The following is a 14,000-nucleotide window of genomic DNA, read 5'->3' as shown; positions in this document are numbered from 1 at the left end:
GGATTATCGTTCTTTTGGGAGAACGGAAGCTGTCTTATACGGGAATAATTTTTCCAGCCCAGCAGCTTTTGAATGGGATTGAGGGCGTGCGCGTTCATATATTACATTTGGACTGGACTTTGCTCGCCCCCAGCGCTGCCCGCGAACCCTTTGACGCACCAGCAAGTGATGAGTTCTATGGCGTGGTCGGTTGTCCCTGCGCGCCAAGAAAGCAGGGTGACAGGAAACTGGATAAAGACGGCTTGTGGACGTCCGGCGAAAGGATTCGCTGACGTCATCGGAGTGCGCACGCCAATTAATAATTTATAATTATGTCTGAATCGAGAGGATGGGCAGAGACGCGGTAATACATAATGGCGGTAAGGAACAAGCGTAGCGTAATGCTTGGCTTACTGAAAAGCCGGCTATCGGTAAAGCATATCTTTCCCTCGAAGATTCATTGTCTCAGGACTATGCTATGTGCAACGAGCTTCTCTGGCTTGATTCTTACGATATTATTCTTTGTTCCCTTCTTCTTATTTATTCCTAATTTTTCATGTCTACCCCCTTCCTCTTCAACTGTCATGGGCGTGGGCGAAGGGAAACAGGGGAGCGATATTTAGGAAGGGTGCCAATTAAGTCAGCGCCTTAGCAATTTTTTATTAAACGCGTTGAAGTAGAGACTGATGGCTAGGTGCGGCTACTTCGTTAGTTACGTAATAATTTGCATCGTGAAGTTATACATATGAATAAAGTAATATGAAATATCAAGCACGGGAAGTCTCCATTCACAAAAGCAGTGTTCGCATTTCATAACTCATAAGTCATGTTCACACGCGTTAGCAACGATGTTCACATGGAAGAAAGGTTCGCGCTTTGAAGAAGAGTTCATATTACAGTTCTTTATAGAAACTGATGACACAAAACTCGATGGGCACTAAACACAGGTTTCGGGAAACACAATAAACGCTCAAAACATGTTACCAGAAGTATCTGGCAGTAGTTCACAATGCGAACACTAATTGTTTATGAGTAAATTCGTTATTTAAAAAAAACTGAAGATGTGCACGTGCTTCGGTGTTTTCAAAAGATTCTCTTGACCATGGACCAAAAACTTTTTCCTGTAATGGCGGCTTTCTATCTAGCCTATTATGCTTTTCTAAATATTCTTTCTGGGAAACAACATAATTTTTACTATATAGATGGTGTTCTGTCTCCTATTTTGCCTCTTCACACGTGCGTGCAGCAGTTACTTTTTCTCATTCTCAGCAAGAAGCTTTTAGAGAGGCAATGTTTAGACAAAATAAGGTAACTATTGTTTGACACATTCCGATAAAATATTACCCCCTAGCATAGCTCGATATGACCCGTGTCATCATTGTCTAATGCGACGCGTTATGGTCACTCAATTTTCTGACAATAGGCAGCCACTGGGAGCAGGCCACTGGGAGCAAAACGTGTTTGCTTCATTTTCATGGTTTCGTCCTCGAGGAGTTTAATTTCTCACGGAAACTTCCAGTCAGAGTGCAGGGAGGGAAGGTAGGCACTGACACCTTGCCCTCCCCTCCTTTCTTACAGAGAGCCACATGGATGTCTATTAACCTTCTCGCCACACAGAGTGGTAAGCAGTGCCAGCGTATGACTTATTGCCTTAATATTTCTTCAACTATTCTTTCCTCCTTGGCATATTAGCCGCTATGCATCAACATATATTGGTCACACTCATATCTGCTTTGGGAAATCGAATCTTTCCCAACTACAAGCGGCCTTGACGGCATGCAAACGATCTTCATCGCCTGGTCCGGATGGGATCACGTACATGGCTCTTTGCAACCTCGGAGAAGCAGCTCGACGGGCCCTTCTATCCGTGTACAACGACTCGTGGAGCAGCGGATTTATCCCTCATTCATGGAAATCCAGCCGCCTCGTACCTGTGCTTAAACCAGGTAAATCTCCTCTGCACTTGACCTCTTATCGCCCCATCGCGCTTACCAGCTGTTTCGGGAAAGTGATGGAGAGGATGATTTTGACTCGTCTAGAGTGGTACCTGGAGCGCCACGAGGTATACCCTCATGCTATGACGGGCTTTCGGCGTGGGAGGTCCGCAATTGATAACGTTATAGACCTGGTCTCATCTGTTCAGCATCAAAAAATACTGAAACGTTTATCTGCGGCGTTGTTCTTGGACGTGAAAGGTGCATACGATAACGTATCACATGAAGCCATTCTGGATGTCATGGAAAATGTTGGATTAGGGGGTCGGGTATACCAATGGATCCACAGCTATCTGAAAGGCAGAACTTTCTTTGTACAGACGGAGAATGGCACAACAACGCACCATTGCAACCGTCGAGGTGTGCCTCAAGGCGGCGTTCTTAGCCCCACACTTTTCAATCTAGCGCTACTCGGCCTGGTTGATGCGCTTCCAGAATTTGTCCATCTATCAATATATGCAGATGACATCTGCATCTGGGCGTCAGGCGTAACACGCCTTCATTTGCGTGCCCGGCTTCAGAGAGCGGCAAAAATAGCGACAAAGTACCTGGAAGAACGGGGACTAGAGCTGTCTTCAGGGAAATGCTCGCTTATAGCATTCACGCATAAGACTATGAGCCCATATGTTATTAAAATTAATGGACAGACGATCAACTACGTGAAGACCCACCGATTCCTCGGAGTCATAGTTGATCGCGACCTCTCCCGGAGCCCTCACATCGCCCACATGAAAACTAAACTCACCATGATCACCCACGTACTGAGGTTCCTTGCTGGAAAAACGTGGGGTGCATCGGTACAAGCAATGCTCCAACTCTACACTGTTCTGTTCCTGGGTTATATGCGATACAGCTTACCTGTGCTTTGCGGGATCCGAAGAACAAACTTGCGCGTCCTCCAGTCGATCCAAGCCCAAGCCCTGAGGATATGCCTTGGTCTCCCGAGATGCGCGTCTACAGCAGCGACAGTCATCATTGCGCGTGATTATCCAGTCAACGCATACATCCGCGTAGACGCTTTGAGAATGCACATAAGACATTTCGCTCGGCTTCCATCTCATCACCTAGCCTCACTTCGAACTTCCAGGCCCCACTCAGCGTTCAGCGCAACTGTAGCTCAGCATTGCGCAGTGCTTCCATTGCACTTCACGCATGCAGCACAGCCGCCGATACCATTATGGTGCCTACACCCACCCAAAGCCTTTCTCACAATTCCTGGCATCCAAAATAAGAAACAATCGTCGCATCTAGCCCTGAAACAGGCCACATTACTTTTCCTGCAAGAGAAGCACAACGAACGCCTTCACATTTACACGGATGGCTCGGTGTCCTCAGTAAGCTCTGCAGGGGCAGTGGTTATTCCCGCGAGGAACATCACAATTAAATTCATGACATCGCATTTGACGTCGTCGACAGCTGCAGAACTTGCAGCCATTCGTGCAGCTCTGGAGTTTATAGTGAAAGAACCTTCGGGAATTTGGTCGATCTTCTCGGACTCGAAGGCATCTCTTCAATGTCTTATATCACCCTTTCGCCATGGACCTAATGAACAGTTAGTAGCTGAAATAAGGCTTCTTCATCACCAAGCAACCGAAAAACAGCACAGCATAGTGTATCAGTGGATACCAGGCCATTGCGGTATATATGGCAATGACCGCGCAGATGAGGCCGCTAGATCTGCACACGATGGTACCCAATACACAGCCATCCCGTTCTCAAGAACCGACGCAGCTACAAGACTTCGTTCGCTTGCACGTGACCTCACACTGGCACAGTGGAACTCGACAGACTTCACAAACGCGCGCCTGCATAACTTGGATCCCGATCTGCAGCTTCGTCTTCCCCCAAGGATATCTCGAGCTGAGGAGACTCTTCTATGCCGCCTGTGGCTTGGAGTGGCCTTCACGAACGCATACTCTTATCTCATCGGGATGGCCAGCTCTCCTACATGCACTTACTGCAGTTGCGAAGAAACCATCGCGCACCTTCTGTGTGAGTGCACCCATTTCAACGTGCAAAGACAAGAACTCACTGCAGCTCTGGATAGACTAGACAATCGGCCTTTGTCGGAACAAAGGATTCTGGGTCATTGGCCAAGCCCATCCTCAGCCCAGAAGGCTTTGAAAGCTTTGCGGCGCTTTTTGCGGGCAACTGGCCTCAGAGACAGACTTTAGTGTCTTATACTCTTTGATGTTGCCTTTCCTCTGTCGCATTTTTTTTTGTAATTTCTCCCTCTCTTCGCAACATTTCTTTTTAACGTCTATCATTCCCCTCACCCCTTTCCCCAGCACAGGGTAGCCAGCCGGTCTAAGAACTGGCTAACCTCCCTGTCTTTCCGCCTAAACTTTCTTCCTCCTCCTTCCGAATCTTTCCTGCATCACATCGTTCCCTATACAGCCCCGATTGCGCAAGAAGTGTCGGAGTCTGAGCGCTAGCTTGCGTTCTCTCTCTCTCTTCTTCTTTCTTTCTTTTAGCAGCTTATTCAAGTTTTAAAAGGATGTCTCTTTAGTCAAGTTTCAGTGCTTTCTAATGAAGGCCACCTTAATAGTTCTTAATTACGCTGCACTTGTTTTTCGATATCAGCGCAGCATCACTATATATAGTAGCTTGATTTTAGTTAGCACGGGTTACGACGGTGACACACATACAACTTATGCTTTAGTGAATTTTTCGCAGCACAATCAGCAAACGCGAGCGCTGTTCACTATTTCTTCCAGTTCAAAAAATAGAGAAAATAAATGCGCAGATTGATGTTTCGAGCGAACGAATTTTCAAAAGCACTTGCACTTGCTCAGACTGAGAAGTTTAGTGCTCTGCATAACTTGTTTCCTGTGAATTGTTACAGTTCTCCTCCGCAGTTATTTATATGTTATCCCATGTAATTTCATATTTTCTTTGTTGTAAATAAACCCATCAGCTGTTGAGTGTATAAAGCGACAGCTTATGACTCTCCCTTATTAGAGTGCGTAAACAGCTTTAAAGCGGTTGCAATTTGTTCTAATCACACATTTATTGCCAAATTTTACCTGCTGGATCACTCATGTAGCATCGACCTGAATTGCGTTCTGTGCGCAGAAAGAAATTATGGAGGGCCGCCCAACTATAGAGTATAGACCTTGTCACAAACCGTGCCCCTGGCGCCGCCACAATCCTTTCTGCATGGCTGTGCGAAAGAGACGTGAGCTCCCAAAATTTGCACTGTTGAGGCTGTGACGTCATCCTTTGTACTCCAGTGCCACTGCCCGGCATGGCGGCTTCTCTTCTCTCATGTGAAAAAGTGTATATCACCAGACAGAACACACCATGAAAGCGACGGCGTGCCAGATGACTCCGACAGGACAGTGAGGGGGTGGCAATTATAACAAGGGTAAATGACTTACTGCCTGGCCTAACCAACGAGTGAAGTAACAAGCTGATAAGTAGCAAGGAGCACTGTGCAACGTCACTGTAGACAAGAAAGTCGACTCTCCATGCGGTCGTAACGGCTTTGAACGCTACAGCGTACGATGTACATAATTCGTGCATCATGACCCGAAATATGCATGCCAACACTCATCATTATTTCTTTCTTTATTTCAAACCATGACAAATAAAAGGATGTAAATTTTAGATAGAGCGCGAAAGGATCTGCGATGGTTGAGCTGAAATGCGAAATGGTTCGAATGCAAAGCTTGTCTACAGGGTGTGAAACAAAGTGTGCATTGATTGAATACTGAAAAAAAAACAGGCTATTTTGCTACTCATATGTAACTTGTTGGCCGTAGTTTTCGAAGGAAAGAACGGAGACAACGGTGTTACAAACATTCGGCTTGCCAAGGTTGGCTGCGTGAGGTAGAGGTCAATGCTAGTTTAGTTCCTTTCCTCCATCACCGAATCTCGCTTCAGAAGTCAAGGAAACTTGCTTTCATATGACTTCTTCCTAAATAACAGGAATGTGATAAGCATTGTGGCGATACCTGGGAGAACTCCAATATAGATTTGTGCAGTGACACATATCGCTGTCTTTATTGATAAGTATAAATCATTTATACGTCAAATATTTTTCATCTTCCTTTTTACATCAAGCAATGGCGAATTGGAAAATGTAAATAATTCCTGTCAAACATCTTTCTTAAAAGACAGTAATGCCTGGTACAACGTCACACCCCTTTCTATACTCGCATCATTCAAGCAGCAGAGGCGGTTACGTAAGCTTATAACAGCAAGGTATATGCACAATACCAAATGACTGCACTGACAGTGGAACACACTGAACTACGATACGACATATGTAAACACATATTCAATAATAAAACAAATATACATACGTAGTAGAGATATTAGAAAGACCACTATTCGGAATCACCTTCCCTTTGTCTGCCTTCGCTTCTACATTCATATACTTGCTTTATTCGCCAGCAACGGGGTCAATCCCGATTTACCTACACAGATCCTCCCCATTATGTATCCGCAGACAGAAACCGTACGGCACCGGGGGGACGAACGAACCAGCAGCGTCAGCGCGCGTTCTTAATCTCATATCTCCAATAAACTGCACGAAAGGGAGACGTGAGTGAAGAGCTCGGGCCTCATTCGGGTCACGTTCCATTCCTCAACACGCCCCAAAGCGTCGACACGGCGATTTCTCTGCGAAAGACTCATACTGTTTCTGCATTTCTGTCGTCTTTATCCTCCCCGAATTTTGTGTCGTGCGTAACGCAGTCACCAAGAGCATAGATATCAGCGCCTATAGCCTGGGTCTTTTAATACTCCGGCTCCGCGATTTCCAATCGGAACACTTCGGTGCCCTTCCTCTCCAGTCTTAAGGAAGATAAGCAGCAAGCTCCAAGTGCGAGAACGCGCGAATAGATTCACAGCAGGCCAGTGAACTCGTGGGCGTGAGACCCAGTCGGCGTGAAGAAGAGGCTGGACGGTCCAAGCCGAGTTAAAAGGGAAGAGAGAACAACAGTAGAAGAAGATGTGACTGCTCTCAAAAGAGAAAGGGACTCAAAGCTGTCCCCTACCGTCATCATGCCTCATTCACTCTCAGTCCAAAGAAAAAAAAAGAACCCAGACTTTTGCCAAAGAAAACGAAGCTGACCTGACAAACAACGGTGCATTGAAGGGCAGCCGAGCATTATACCTGCGCTGGCTGTATTCTCTCAAACAGCGGGTCCAAAGTGCAATCCGGCATTCGGGTTCTCAGGGATGGATCCTATGCGCTTTTCCGCGCTAAGCATCCGAACAGCCAGCCAGATCTGTCTCGGCGCTCTGTTGCTTGCGAGTCGCATTCTCTTGCCATAACTTCGCCGTTCTCTTCGCCCCCTTTTTTTGATTTATTTTGCTTCGCCCCTGCTTTTATCTGATGTTTTATTTTATTTTTTTCTTGCGCATCCCTTCGCGTACAGCGAAAGTTGTCTTTCGTTTTCCGTGCCACTCGTAGTCCGGATGCTTCGCGTACGTACTTAGAGTTTGGCTACTTCGGATGCAAAACTTCTCTAAAGGATACGTGAGAGAAGTGAAAGGTATGCATCTCGGTATGCGATTGAAAAGGTTTTCTCCATTCCTGGCCCATTTCCGATACGTCCCAAGTATAGTGAAGCTGTCTCAACTTCTTTTTATCTTTCTTCCTCTTTTCCCCCTCATTCAAGATGTCCCTGTTTGATGTCGTAGTTCCCTAACATGCCACATCAAAATGTACCCGTCCTTTGTTTCTTTTCGGAACGATTACCCCCCCCCCCCCCCATAGAGGGAATATTGGCACCTCCCTATGCCGCCCCTTATTGAAACATAATAAAAAGATACTCAGATGGTTCTTGCGAAGCAGTCTAGTTCTATTGATGGTGCATGCGGACCAAGGGAGGCACGTGAAATACATTTCGCTCCATATAGGATGATGGTCGGGGAATTTGGGGAACATTACAGTTCCAGTTACTTTGGTGTCGCGCGTTTCAATGATAATATTGTTACTACACCGTATCGTTTGGTACTCGTGGATTCATTTCATTCATTTCATTTCATTTTATTTTATTCGGACATTTCCGCAGAAATGCCCACGAAGGGGGCAAAAGGAGAGTGTGTCTCCTGACTTGGCCCCTCTTCGTGAGGCACCTCGGGCAGGTAGAGCAGGACAGTACAAAACACCATAACATATTTTGAAATACAATACAAGTTGAAAAACAGTGAATACTATAAATATTACATACATTACATATTTCCTTTACATACACTGTAGACTTGTGTTCTGTTTATTACATCGTAAATACGCTTCTTAAATTGTGTTATGTTTTTAGCCTCCTTAGCGTATTCAATTATTTCAGGAATCCTGTTGCACAGTAGAATGATTTGGTTATTAATTGACTGTACACCATAGTTAGTCCGGCACATTGGCCCGACCAACGCAACAGTACGCAGATTATACGTAAGATCTCTGCTTAAGTACACATCAGAAAAAATCTGGAAATTATCTTTGATTTTTTTGAAGATTAACATGGCTAGTTGCATCATATAGCACTCTGGGAACGGGAGTACATTATACATATAAAAAAGAGACATATTAGTGGGGACCGAGGTATTTATCAAACCTAGTGCGCGTTTTTGAAGAAGAATTATACTTTCTGTATTTGTTTTGTTACACGTACCCCAGACTAAAATGCAATAAATGATTTGCGAGTAGATAAAAGAAAAGTAAAGCTGCCTACGTAGTCGTGATCCGATTTTGTAACGTCTAGTAGGCCCTGAGTTATGGGATGGAAACAGCTGTATTTCTTTTTTTTTATTGCTGCAATATCTCTGAAGTTTACTCTGAAATAAGGACGTCTTCTGCATGCGTTAGAATCCGCACTCCTCCACCTGTTCCCTTTTTTTTTTCCTAAATGAAGAAGCACACACACAAAGTCACAGCTTTGCCGCAAAAGCCAAGCAATACATGCGATGGCGACAAATTGAAATGGCGGGCGAAAAATAGCAAGCAGATTGAAAAGTGCCCCGCGTTGCACACGCGAATAAGTGTCTCAGTTGTTACTTCCCTATGTCTTAAAAGCGCAAACAAGGACATCGCAAACGAGGACTTCGCAGCGAGTGCAATGACCTTTGTGCGCCCGGTAACTACAACAGAATCGTTCCGGTGAAAGACCAGGGCTTATGATTCTTCCCACCGCGAGATAAGCGCGTGCACGCGTGAGCGTCTACCCCCTCTCCTCTCCGTTGGGCAAAGTACGCGTGGGAGATGAGAGCGCGCGCCACCGCGTCATGATGATCCTGCGACGTGCGCTCATTGCGCCATCTTGCTGGTAATGCTGAAAACACGATAGTTCCCCCGAGGTGTGAGTCGCCAGCGGTAAGTGGTAGATATAAATAGCTTGCTTTTTCAATGTTGAAGGGGGTGCTCCTTGGTGGCTCAGTGGCTAACGCTTCGCACTCGCAAGCCGTTCGATTCCGCGCGCCGGTGTCTTTTTCTGGATTATTTTTCTTTCATGCGTTTTCATATATATAGATAAGTGTACATATACGGTGAATGACGCCGACGCCAGCGGCAAAATACAGCCGAGAGTGACCATAAATTGCTATCGCAATAAAAAAAATTGCTCTGCATGCACCTGCAGGATTAGTTCGCGTCACGGCGGCATGGTATATCAAAAATATTTTGAATGTCAGCGTTGTCTTTGGTGCTATTCACTATATGTAGGTAATAGACATTCCGGTTACTTTTTTTTAAAGAACTGGCTTCGACCCCGAGAATATGTATATAATTAGAATTCGTGCATTACAATAATTGGTTACTGCGATGGCATCCCTCCAGAGGGGATAATTTTTGAAAACTTACGGTATTTAGTTATTTACCCATTCGAATGTTATAGCAGGAGTGGCCCCTGTAATGTAGAACAATGAAACAGTGACCAAACATAAATCAGCAATCATTCAAGAAAAGTCTGGTTATCCTTCCCAAAACATAGGCATGACCAGATTCGCCTTATTATTGGCTGTTGTTGATGTGCGCGTGTGTTTGTGCGTGTTTTTGTACACCTATATATGAGAACAATTAAAAAGAACGTGGTGATGGCCAACATCACAAAGAGGTGTTAAAATGGGCTCAGGTCTGACAGAAATAAACAAGAAAAAGATATTCAAAATAGTTTTCGAAAAAAGCCAATTTGGCCAAAAAAATTTAGGGAAAAACCTCTACTGCGTGTGGCATGGGGCTGCGAGCCTCAGGAAGGAGCCGTTCGAAATGCTTCGGTGGTGTATTAACCTAAGTGTTTGGAGTGCGTGCGTGTGTGCGCGCGTGCGCATGCAAGCACGCACGCACGCACACCAGAGTTTTACGTTGTGAATCGGCATACACTGAACACATTCCTGCGACGTGCTTGCGCTAACGCCCGTTTCAGCGGTCACCGAAGCATCGCCTGTTCTTTGCCGAGACGACTAAAGGCTCGAATTCGTCGGCTCTCGGATTACTGATATGGACGGATCCGTTTTCCGGCCTTTACCGCATCACTCAAGCACGCTCACCGAACACGCCTCTTGCCCAGCTGGCTCGACTCAGGGCTGCCCGTGCATGGCACTCTTCCCTGCTACGTCGCGCTAATTGCGTGCATCGTTGGATTAGCTCTACTGTTGGTACTTACCATCCGGTGGTTGCCTTCGCATTCTGCTCTCTTCACTCATGGAAACAAATGACTCACTTATATGGGATCGAAAGTTGCCTAATCAGTATAGTCAAAGTTGAGTTGGTCTGAGGTGGTACCCTTTTAGAGGAACAGTCTTCTTTATGCTATATTAATGTTAGTACGAGTTTGTAGTGCAACTATATCACGATCTGCAACTGTAGCGATATGGCCTACCTGACATACTAAATAAGAGTCAATTGGAATCTTTTGTTGAAGGAAATTGTTTTATATAAAACAATGTCCCGAATAATTGTTATGGGGTTCAGTTCGCGCTGTCTGAAGATAAATATTTTTACTCCGTGCCTAATCTGTATAATGTGGGCTTCAACAGCCGTCTGTCTGCCTGTATGCTACCTTCATAACTAACGGAGTAGGCGAAGTTACTGAAACGCCACTTTTCCTCCGTTACACCGTCCCCACCCAGGGCCATTTCATTCGTTTGATGATGCACTAATATAAACCAATGCAACCCAACCCAAACCAAATCATTTAGGTGGCCCATTCGTTTCCGTTTCGTGGCACGTCCGTTTGGTGGCGCGTCCGTCACTTGTCTTTTGAACAAACAAGTTGTGGTTGCTGTCTCGACTAACCGTGGATGACCGCACATATGGGCGACCATGTCGGTACCTGACATCAACTTCTGCAGTGCTGCATGCTTCTATCGCTGCACTCTGTACACGCTGCCGAAGTGTAAGGTGTAACGTTATACGTATGCATAAGGCCACTCGGTACGGGAGGCTTCGGGCCGTGCACTCATCCGAGCGCCATCTGCTGCTGCCGCGGCTCACTGTTCCCCATATTGGAGGCGCCGGCGTTGTTGCTGCCGCGCGCAGCTGATGGGGCGTGAGAGCCCTCGTCCGTGACAGACGCGTGTTATTGGTTGCGGCACGTTATTGCTACGATGGCACGCACAAGATCCACGTGTGGGACGGACGTGCGAATTGGCTGCCGCCGCCTTGGCAGTATACACGCTTTTTGTTTGGCCGCCCCGACGGGAACCTCGCGAGACGTCTGGCCGCCTGACGCAATATCTCTTCGACGTCGGTGTGCGAGGCCCTTGCACCTGTTCTAGGTGGATATCTTTTGTTTCTTACTCCTGTCTCTCTCTTTCATCCATCAGTGGTGAGGCAACCTAATAACAAAGCCAGCCCGAACAAACGCACGGTGCTTTATTCTCATCAAGACAGGCTAATTGCCTCTTTGTCGACTTCGATGTAAGCATTTTTTTTCTTATGGGGCTTTTGTGCGAGATGTGATGGCGTAGGCCGCGGAGAATAACTTTGAATATATGTAAACCCAAATGTACGTGCACGAAGTGCACGTACATTTAAGTTTACGTATATTCAACGTTATGTAAACGTTTATAAATTTGTGCATTTTGGCGCCAATACACCGCCTATAGTATCAGCGCTTGCCAGTTCCCCGACGCTTTATACGCGAGCATGAATTGAGCGAATAAACGTCAGTGTCTCATAAATGGCACAATATGAAACATTCCTTGTGCGGAGAGTTCTGACCAACTGTCGTTTGTTAACGTATGCTTGAGCGTCAGAGGTTCTGCCTTCTCGGCGGCCCAATTGGAAACGCAGCCGTTACAAGGTCAGTATAGTCGAATCCACAGCTTCAAAAACATTTCGAAGCGTAGCGTCGACAGAGAGAAGCCGTCTTGGTGAATGGGACGAAAATAGAAGCTTCCAGTTACACTATTCATAATTTTGAATGTGATTAGCATATTCTACGAATACCTTCCCCATTCCCGGCTTTCATGCGGATCTGGCCGACTGCTTGCGGGTCTGGATGCAATGCCTCGCCAATCCGGTATAGAGTGTTGTCGAACAGATGTGCCATTGGTTATCCGGGTGCGTTTTGTCCTAGGGCCATATGCACTAGCTGATAACGTAGCGCAAAAAAGAAAATAAACGACATGGGACGAGATAAGGTACGAAGACGAGTGATAACTTCCAACAAGGTTTATTTCGTTGAGCGTACATAAATATATATCCCAGGAATTCGAAAAAACAACAACAAATAATTCTCCAAGTCCACAACTTGGAACAAATACCAAGAACAAATCCCAAGAGAACAAATATCAAGTTGTAGAACAAATCCCAAGACAGCTAACGCAGTCTAGCCCTAATCTACAAATCCTCTCTTAGTCAAAAATTTCTCTTGTTTTCTGTTATTTTTTTTGCCAACAATAATGGTGTCATGCAAGAGCGACTTGCAGCCCCACATGCTGGAGTGCAAGGCCAAAAAACAATCGCGACCATTCATGACGTCACGAACGTTTTCCTGAATCCAGTCAATGAACGGCGGCCAGTTTCTCCCTTGTATGCACTGCTTGCCATATGAGAAGGGTGTCTGATAGATAACATTAACAGTTCACGTGATGAATGAAATTTGTGCCCATGCTACTTGTGGGATGTTTACGTTGGTTGGTGTTACAGTGTCATTTATATTGTTCTACGAGAGAAACTGGGCACAAAAGGCACAAATATAACATGGATTTTTCGCATATATGTAGGCGAAAACTATAGAGGGGCTCTTGATCTCATCAGCAGTCGGGCTCCCAAATACTTGAAAGCACTTGAACAGGTCTCACAATTCAGCATCCACCTTTCCACGCTTGCCGTCGTTAGTGCAACGAAGAGCAAGCAACGGCGGTTAACTAACACGTCTTTGATGTCACCAGCGCTACACGGATAAATGTTCACAGCCATCGTCATACGGCTTCCGCCACCATTTTCCGGTGCCTTTTATTTCGCGCGTCGCTCATCGTGTGTCGTCGTTTTCATTTCCGTCAACAGGGGCGGAAATGAGAAGAGCTCGAGACAGGAAGCATTCATATTTTTTGTCACTCAACGAAAAAAAAAGAAAGAAAAGAAATACCAGAGGAGAGGTGCGCCGGTGCGCCCGCCCTCGACCACGATTACCCGTTCCATTGTTTTCCCGTGCTCCGACGTGGGCCGAGTGAAAGCCGTTTATTGACTTTTAAGCCTGTCGTCGACGAGAGGGGCACCTGTCCTGGAGGGCTGCGCGAGCCCCGAACCGCCTTTTGGCATCGCGCTGATGGCTTGAAGATGTGAACGACCCCTTCTGCACCACCCCGTGGTCAGCCCCCTGCTCGAGACCTCGGGCGCGTCATATCTCGCCTGCAGACCGAGACAAGGCGCTTCAATGTATGGAGTTGTACGGGGCAAACGCCTCTCTCTCTCTCCTAGGCCCACGTGCTACGAGGCAAGGAGTCCTCGGCTTCCTTCGGGTTCAAATCGCCCTTCTGAGGGTCGTCCTTTGTTCTAACGCGAGGTCCTGGCTTCCTTCCAGAGAGAGCTTAGTCGTGTAGCTGCGCCCGGCCTCTACACTGCACGTGCCCGTCTCC

The 14,000-nt window shown here is 46.3% G+C and overlaps 1 protein-coding gene across 2 annotated transcripts in view; it reads left to right on the top strand.

Moving 5' to 3' along the window:
* The window catches only part of LOC119180003 (uncharacterized), a 195,601-nt gene that overhangs the window by 89,228 nt on the left and 92,373 nt on the right, over positions 1-14,000 (top strand). The window lies entirely within an intron of this gene.

The sequence above is a fragment of the Rhipicephalus microplus genome, chromosome 2 (assembly GCF_043290135.1).
Source record: "Rhipicephalus microplus isolate Deutch F79 chromosome 2, USDA_Rmic, whole genome shotgun sequence".
Taxonomy (NCBI): domain Eukaryota; kingdom Metazoa; phylum Arthropoda; class Arachnida; order Ixodida; family Ixodidae; genus Rhipicephalus; species Rhipicephalus microplus.
The sequence above is the reverse complement of the archived record's forward strand: the minus strand, read 5'-3'. Positions and strand labels throughout refer to the sequence as shown.